The sequence below is a fragment of the Pecten maximus genome, unplaced genomic scaffold (genome assembly GCF_902652985.1).
Source record: "Pecten maximus unplaced genomic scaffold, xPecMax1.1, whole genome shotgun sequence".
NCBI lineage: Eukaryota > Metazoa > Mollusca > Bivalvia > Pectinida > Pectinidae > Pecten > Pecten maximus.
Window position 1 is genome coordinate 1 of NW_022981248.1, and position 9712 is coordinate 9712.

Sequence of the window (9712 nt, forward strand, 5' to 3'; positions counted from 1 at the left end):
CACTTACATTCAATATGTATCAAGGGATAAAATCTCAACTCGTTAGAATCACAAAAATATAAAATAGAAATATATCTGGCCCAATTGGTCATCGCGCTATCTTAAAATTGCATAATTATGTCGCAAGCAACAATTGGGGTCAACATTACAATTGAAATCGATGTATGTGCATCCGTGATGAGAAGGCTAAATATGCATATCGCATAAAGTAATTCTAAAATCATCAGAAATGCCAATAGAAACGTCAACAATATTAACATCAGAGAGGAATTGAATGGATGTGTTAAACACCCACGCCGTTATGAAGACAATTCGATTAAACCCAGTTTTAATAAGAAGCCCACTGAATTTTTCTTTTGACATCAATGTCGGTTTGAACGAAATCGAGTTATATCGATATTGTTTGCAAGAAGTACATTGATCTACATTTTAAATTTATAATTCATATCATCGCATTTGAAAATAAAATCTGTCTAACTTTCTAGTTACTCACTGCTTTAAGAAAAGATGGATGCATTGTCGTAATTCTGTCAATCTCTTTACGGAATGATAAACCACTGATGTGTGGCCATTTAAGATAAGACTTTCCACAAACACTGGTATTGCATATAATTTAATTTTAGACATCATCCTCTCATTCCCTTAATATCACTGATAAACTGGAAACAGTTATATGATTCAAAGCCAGCAAACTATCCTCCTTTTTGTATATTAGTTTGTCACCTTAATTTTATTTCTAATATCAAAATTTATTGTGAAAAATATTAGTATCGCAGTTCTTCAAACATCTACATCGTTGTCAGAGTCAATTTAGTCATGAACACTGAGTCGTCACACTGGTCAATGATATGTCACCAATACCACGTTTCCACGATGACACTATGTTTAAGCACCAAGTACGCCAGTGGTAACAGCAGTGTTTATGCCACACATGCCGTCCCACGCTTGATCCGGAAGTAGCCACTTTCACCCCACTTGTGGCCCCAGGAGTTTTTCACAGTCCAGTAGTCTTTGGTCTCAAACAGTCCTTTCTCTACGCCGAACCCCACTAGTAGCACAGCTGAGCAAAACGGAAAAGAAAAGAAAAAATAACTTGTCACATCCAATCAGCTTGTCAGTCAAATCTAATGTTGATCAAAATATTCACGAACATGGACCTCATTTCATACACGTACTCCTCCAAATTCATCATCCTATTAACAAATGTTTTTAAAAAAAAAACGAATATCGGCAAGATAACCAAAACCCTAATTCAAACTCAAAAACGATCAAACAAGGATAAAACTTCAACAATAATACAGACCTACAAGGAAACTTCTAGAAAATCCCCATGAGAATAAGACCAGGTGCTCCGGAAGAGTAAACTGAACTTAAATAACTACATATGAACTAGAGGACTTGACTTTTCCTTGGTCATATATTGAAACATTCAATCTTATGGTGATTGATGTGTTCCTTCACTAAGATTTATTATGGTCAGTTTTAAATAAAAGAATTACGGTTTTTCCGAACGACCAGCATCCACTATACTCTAGCAAGGTTACAGAAGTAAAACATCAGACGGGAAAGGATTATCTCTGACAAAACTACTCGACTCATTTGTTCTTGAAATTGGCATAAACTTTTTACGTGTACATACTTCGTTAAATAGCAAATCACCCCTTACCAACCCTCAAAGCTGCAATATAGACATTATGGTTTATTATCATGTTATTTAAATACAGCTTTCTTATAAAAGGTTTTTGTCCTTACTTACCGTGATCTAGTTTCGTCTTTGAACGAAGTGGGTAGAGAAAACTCCTCCGTGGTAAAACTGTAATAGTTCAGCATCAAGGGCGACCGAGAGTGGTCCAATCTGCATTAGCTGATCCGCAATCACAGTCTCGTTCTGAAAGTAAATATGCTATGATGAGTCATTTGAAATATCAAGTCATAAAGTATAAGTCAGAATATATCCATCTACTTGACATTCTTTTGAAAATTATGAAATGTATTGAATTATATGTGCTTTGCACCTTCTTATCCATTTGACAATCCCTTTTGGCCTGTTTCGATTCTTCTGTCGCCTACTACTAGGGCATCAGAACGTGTCTTAGAATGACGAAACAACGGTACGATGAAGATTTCTATTTATATATATGACATTCTGCTCTATTGTTTTATCATGTGTGTCTTTACGGAGAACGTCTAATATAAAGCATATTGTCAATAGCGATTGAAAGGCTAGTAAACAAACCTAATGTGTCATTCAGTATATAGGACCTTTTTATTAGTTATTACATACTTAAAGAATATATCATTTTAATTTTGGTCGATAGATGGACTTTTATGTGGAGATGTTATTTTTAGAGGAAATTCTATCACATGCCGGATTGTCCTTTGCATGACTAAGTAGGTATTACGTTGCTTTAAGATAGAAGCCTTTAAAGCATAACTACCAGTAAAGTGGACAGTATATTGCAGTGTAATCTGGACCAAGGTGCTCCACACTATATATATGGTCGGTAAGGTAATCAATGGTCTTTCTGTTAAGCGTATTAACGTGAGAATAATAAGGCGTTATACATGTCTAATATCGGCCTTTGTCATTCAGATCATATACCCTTACCTCACTGATGGCCTTCCAGGTATTGACCTTGAACCCAGAAACAAACTTCGATTTGTTCAGCTTGAAGACACAGCTCTGACTCATGTTGCAATAGGGAATTGGCGGACCACATAGGCTGGTGTTGAACCCGGGGGCCGGGCACACTTCGCATGTCCCTGGGGCGCCGCCCAGACCGGAACAATACCAATAATCCTCCCAAGTTTCCAATCCACCCTTGAAAAATAGACAAATAGATTATGGATACTAGGATTTATATATATATATATTTTGTTAGATTGAAATTTTCTTATTATTACAGTCACCTATGTAATGATCCTTATCATTTTACACCTACGGTAGTCCCTTTCGTGCGTGTAGTCAAATATCAAATGTGTTGTTTTAAAACACGTCACCTCAAAGCCGAGGATTCCCGTGGCTACTTAGACTACAGATGAAATATTTATTATCGCACTAGCATAAACAGCGTTCACATTCCAAATCTAAATTTCATCAAATGTAAATACAATACATAACAATAACGAAAGGAAATTTTCAAAAGTTTATTACATTAAGTTCATGCTCTACTCTATGGCGGCGAGTTCAAATGGTGTCTGTGTCGGCGAAATGGCGAATCTCCCACATATCAGTCACCTTTACAATCGCTCGTCCAGTCTCCACGCAAACTCTGAATGATTTAGAGTTTTAGAACTCCCACACAATCTTACATCCCAAATGTGTCTATGTTATCAATTATCCAGTCGGTAATGGTAAATTAAAGGCAAGGCTCAGTAACTTCTCCTTCCAGTACAATGAGTGAAATAAATTACCACGGTTCCTGACCGCGTCAACAGATGATTTAAAAGGCGCGTCTATATCCCTCCGACGCGCGATAAAAGTTCACCTCAATATATTTTTCAACAAAATCTTTAAAACCCTTGATATTCTCGTTTGATCATTGCTTATTAATTACGATGAATACATTGAAATATGTAAACTATTCCAAGTTAATTGTTCGGTTTATTACCATGGTGTCAAATTAGGTTCAAACTATAGGATGTTCCAATGATATCGTTTTAATGTCGTAAACCATACAGATTTTTAATTCTCTTGTATTGAAAAATAGAAACACACGAAACTTACTGTGACAAAACAGAAAGCTAAGAATTATCTTGGAATGTTGCTTAGGTTTATTAGGAGACAACTAAATGAAGAACAAATTTCACATTACCAGCTTCCTGTTACAGGTAGCTATCCCCGATAACCTAAAGTGTACTATGTATCTGAGTGTGTACATGTACGAAAGCTACACATAGTATTATCAAAGTAATGCTTCCCTCTTTCTATTGTCTCGTTGCCCTTTGTAACATAGGATATAAACAATACAAAATACCAATTTATGGTATACGTTTAATCTCAAATTACCAACCATCATCATATAAGAATCAAAGTACTGAAAGTACTGTAGGAGGCGTTAGTCAGATGTAAAAGGAGATATTTGAAATAAAGCAAGAATACAAATTTAAACTGATATCAACATGACTAAACATTTCCACTTAAGTGTGTCAACCAACCGGACATAATGCATGGTTTTTCACAGTCCTGATGAATGTAATGGTTTAGGCTGTTCCGATGTACGTAATGGTTTTAACAATCTTAAAAGTTTCAAACCTAGTACTAAAAGTAGTTAAACATTTCTTATTTCAATCAAACCTTTACTTAAAAGTCAAACATTTTAATTTTTTCAATCAACTTCGACTTAGGTACATGTCATTAACATTCATATACTTTAAACCATCATTTATACTTAAGTAGTTCATAATTGCATTTATGTGTTTAAAACAAACTTTATTTTATAGACTGGGTATTAGAAATGTCGAAACAATATGATATGCATTTCGATAATTATAACATACACGATATGTATTGAAAATACAGGAGTGTCTGCTACTTTTTTTTGTTGAAAGTGTGCAATGTCTTTCAATATCTTGTAAACAAAATTGTTTTTTCCTTTCTATTTTGATCTTAGAATAATATCAAAATTAGATTGACGGCTTTTAAAAGTTATTACACTTTTTTTTTCAACAAAGACCTCATTTTTAAGGACACTTATTTCAAAATTAGATATCAATTCCATCTATTTTAATAGATCTAATGTCAATATTAACAATAAATGTGATTTGTGATTTGTTGCTATTTAATTTACCACCAAGATGTAGATAATAGCCTAGTAGCTATAGTACCGTATATAAATATACAGCGTTTTAACATGCAAAATATTGAAGAAAACTTTCATATTTGATATCAAATCAATATGATTGTATAAGGCCCTTGGGGTGGGGAAAGACCCTGGGCCTATTTTTAAATCAGGATTGTGTTCATCTCTTGGTGTCCAGCCAAGATTATGGAGTTGGGATCTGAATGGTTTCACCAGATAAAACAGAGGCCCAGAGGGCTGTATTGCTCACCTGGTTTTATGAGATATGAAACAAGAATGATGCTTAAGTTTATTTGTCGCTGGTATTTCTATGTCAATATATCATAAGCATTTATATGGGTACATGTACATTGGTTTATTGTTATTCTAAAATTTCATTTAGCGAAATTGACTTATTTGGTCCCATCCTTCAGCCCCCGGGAGGTTTTAACCCCAACATTCGTACAATTTTAAATACCCACCCCATAACCATGCTACCATACAAAGTATGTTTTATACCAAATTGTGCAATTAATCCATGAAATGAAATTGACTTTGAGTACAACCCATAGGGATTGCTACCACACCAATGTGAGTTATATCCATAACTTAGTTTCAGAGAAACCAATTGGCCCTTTTGACCCTGCCCCCCCCCCCCCCCCCCCCCCCCCCGGGGGTCAACCCCACCATTTTTACATTTTGAATCCCTACCCAAAGGATGCTACCAGTCAAGTATGAGCTATATCGATTGCTTAGTTTCAGAGAAGAAGTTATTTATGTCAATTAAGCCAAATTGACCCCTTTTGAGCCAACAATTGAATTGCAATTTATGGATAATTTTTGATTTTGGCAAAAAACATTCTTAAAGGGCATGTCTGCATCATTTTTAATAATTTAACTTCGCACACTGACCTTCATAAGAGCCGGTTCTTTAAAACGTGATGAAGGTCAAGGTCAGAGAGATAAACTCAATATTTGTAGCCAGCCACACATGTTACATGTATCTGTTTGCCAATATCCAGCCTTCATGTGTATGTGCAGTTTTGGGTCATTTTTTTCATTTTGGTAGGAATTTCTTTTTAAAAGTGCCATATCTGCGTCATTTTGATTATTTGACCTTGATCCATTGCCACACCTTTAAAGGGGCTGATTCTTTAAAATGTGACCCAATTAATAATTTTGAAAGAACTTTGAATTTTCTTCATCATTTGACCCCCATGACCTTGAATGAAGGTCAAGTCAAATATAAGTATCAACATTTGTAGCCAGCCATACGTTATCGATGCGCCAAACATCAAGCCTTCATGTGTATATTATAGATAAAAGAGCAGAAAACCTTTATTCTGCAATTTTGGATTATTTTTTAATTTTGGCTGGAGAAAATAGCTTTATGATTCTTTTCCAAGTGCCATATCTTTCAGCCATATTCTTATCTGATGACAATAAAATATGCACATTCTGTTTTCGGTGGACTATGTTCTTTCATATGAAATGAAAAAAGTAATCAATATAAGATTTTTATTTTTGACATTCGAACCCATAACAAGTCGTTGGCCTTGACATTCTCTGACAATATATCATTGAGAAAAGTTTGCCCTAACCACGTGCTAACCAATTTCCAATGAAATGAACAATTATGCTAAAATATGTGTGATGAGTTTCCTATATAAACTATAGTAAAATGTATCCTCTCCCAAGGGAGAATGCGACACATAGGGGCCATGAAATTAACAATTTTGATAAAACACTTAGAACCTTTTGTACACCATTCTCCGATATCTTGGTCTTAAGAAGACCGACGCATGACGACGATCAAATTATAATGGTGTTATTATGAGCTGAATGTCAAAGGATTGTAAACTCTGTACAAATGTGTATATATATATCAGGCGTCAGCCTGTTTAATATCTACCATATTAGAAGTTTGATGTTTTGTACGATATATATATATACTTAATTTTTACACATACATTAAAGGAGTTAGCTACTTTCATAATTAGATGTTTTTTTCTAGAGTTTACTAGGAAGGATGAAATATGATCATGAGCAATCAGTATGGTCAATATGAGATTTGATAAAATGCCTCTCGTAGTCAACCACTCATGATCACTCAACTTCTTTTTGTAGGAGTCATATCATATGTAGGAGAATTAAACTCTCGCGATGTCTGTTTGCACATAAGTACAAGAAATACATTATCACTTAAGCCGAAAAAATCACACTTAAGTAGCAATAAACATAATAGTCAAAACCCATATATGTGATCAGTGATAAGAAACAGTACTTATAAGCATTTTTGGCAAATTATCCTGAAACAGCTATAGCCTTCCATATTTGACATCCCACAGATTGTTGCTTGCATATATATACAGTTTTAAAAGGTCAACATTTGAAAAACCTAAATGGTTATACATGAATTCATAATAAATAGAATTATTGACAAAAAGTTTCATTTATTTTCGCACTTTCCGAGACCAATAAGGAGATTGATGATTATTTTAAGGGATATCTTCGCGACATGAAAATCAAAATTTTTTGATTAAATTTCAAAGCAATATAGATTTATTTTGAAAGTTATGAGAAATATTGATATTTGAGAAAATCTGATATTATATGGATTTGATATCGATTGCCAATAGATATACATGTATTTATCATTTTACATGAAAACAACAAAAAGTTATATTACATGAAAACAACAAAAGTTGTACTAATAGGTTAAATGCAATTGGTATACATTTTGTTAATCTACAATTACTTTGTATTGTTTAAATATTCTATGTAATACAAACATTTCACAGCTTGGTGCATACAATGTATACTATATTACATGAAAACATTTGAAAAGGTTGAATCGTGAGCTGAAATAATATATAAATATAAGACAAGCTGGTTCAATAATAATTTAGCATTTTCATATATATTACGAGTGCGAGTAGCTACTGCAGTAACCTTATCACAAAATCAGATTCTGTATATTGTCTCTGTCGGGGAAGGTACAGCACAAATGACCACCACGACAGATATGTGCCAGTTTTCCAAGTTTAAAAAAATAAACGATCGAATTCCATCACGCCCCGGTCTACCGATTCATAGATTTGAAACACAGTGACTTCGATCAGTTATCGCAGTAATCCGAAGGGTTCTGGTGTTGATATCGCCTTAAAGCTGATTAAAGTCTGCATATAGTATATAAGCAATCGTCAGAAAATTCGGACTAAAATCGCAGTATATATTGTGATTTTGTGGTCTGGCCAGGCTTGAACACTTATCGTAAACAGTTTTCGTCCTAAATAAACAAACGCTTATTTCAGTGGGTCAACAAACACATTTAAACTTGTAAGCAACTTGCCTTTAATTCATGTTGATAGATATTAATTTCTAGCGACAACATCACAACTTTGATGCTTCGTGTGAAGCCCGTGTGCACGTGCCTTCATTTTGACAGAGTGCTCGCTCACGTAACAGACGGAACACGTGATCGCTAAATATCGGACCAAATCTCATAAAATCTCGTTAACAAACTACCAAGTTGTAAACAAAAGAAATGCTGTTAGCCAAACCCTGGGGGTATTATGAAAATCGGGAATTTGTTTGCGCTTGGTTGTTATGCCGTCTTTATTCTTAGTAGTTAAACAAGTGTCCTCTGTAAGGTAACGTCAGAATCTCGCAGTTATCTCCCTTCAAACAGTATTTTCATTACATTATTCTTATTGTCTATTCAAAATAGTTCCTGAAATGTTCACAACATTATCAGCATAGTTAATACATTTCTGTGCACATCTACTTTGAATGACGGACTACAATGACGTGCCTCATACTTGGAACTAATTATAAGCGAATCATTACGTTACAGAAATTACCACCAGTGGTCTCAAATTCCGGACTTCCGCCGAAGAGAAATTTATACTGAATATACCTTTTTTCATGTAATAGCACTTTATTTGTAGTCTTGATAGTTTTCGTTAATGTATATATAGTTCAACTACATCATATATGAACCGAAAGAAACTACAAAATGAATTGTGAAAGGAAATATATCAAAAATGAAAGTGAGAGATTGTGACGTCACAACTCGTAGGTGATTGTAATATGGCAGGCGTAAACGCCTCCATAAAAACGCACTCTATGAATCTGTAGGGTAATTCTTCTGATAGTTTCGACATTTTCATACCCCAAAGATTATCAAAAATGATACAATCGACATTTTAATCAATTTAAAGATGTTTTCATAACAATACTATCATAACTGGGTCATATAAATGTTAACATTTTACACTAAAACCAGGGTTAGGCTTTCAGTTGCATCCCTCAAAACAGCAAGGCGCTGTACAGCACTGACATAACGCTAGAACAGCGCCACGTCATCCATTTGCCGAGCTAATGGCGGTGAGATTGGTGTAGTTCGTGTAATCATATGACTTATATGTAAATAGAGAACATAAACTCAAATAAACTTACTGCTCTCATGATATACTGGTAGGCTAGATAAGGCCATCCCCCAAATACTCCACAATCAGCATTCCCCCTGAAAAACGTAAAATACTTGTTAAAGCCATAATCACAATTCAGATTTCGTAGGAGGGAATTAAGGAGAGTGGCTGGTAGGGGCCCTAATCAGACACAGGGGCGTTGATTCTAATCATTTAGTTTCACATACAAGATTACATTTAATTTCTATGGGTCAGTATAGGAAAGACTATTGATTCTTAAGTCGGAGGCATAAGAGATATTGGTATTCCTAGCACAGATTTGTTCAGAAACTCTGAAATATCAATGATATTAATGTAATATGGGTTAGATATGCCGTAAGAGCAGCGGCATCGTGATAAAATATGTAATTGTGAGAAGAATCACTCGTTCAAAATGCTACATAAGATAAACATAACAGCTTACAATGGCCAAACAATCCGACAAAGTTTCATAAAGAT

The 9712-nt window shown here is 34.6% G+C and overlaps 1 pseudogene; it reads right to left on the reverse strand.

Moving 5' to 3' along the window:
- Window positions 1-600: 600 nt before the first annotated feature.
- On the reverse strand, window positions 601-9394 carry LOC117319977 (annotated as a pseudogene).
- Window positions 9395-9712: the final 318 nt, after the last annotated feature.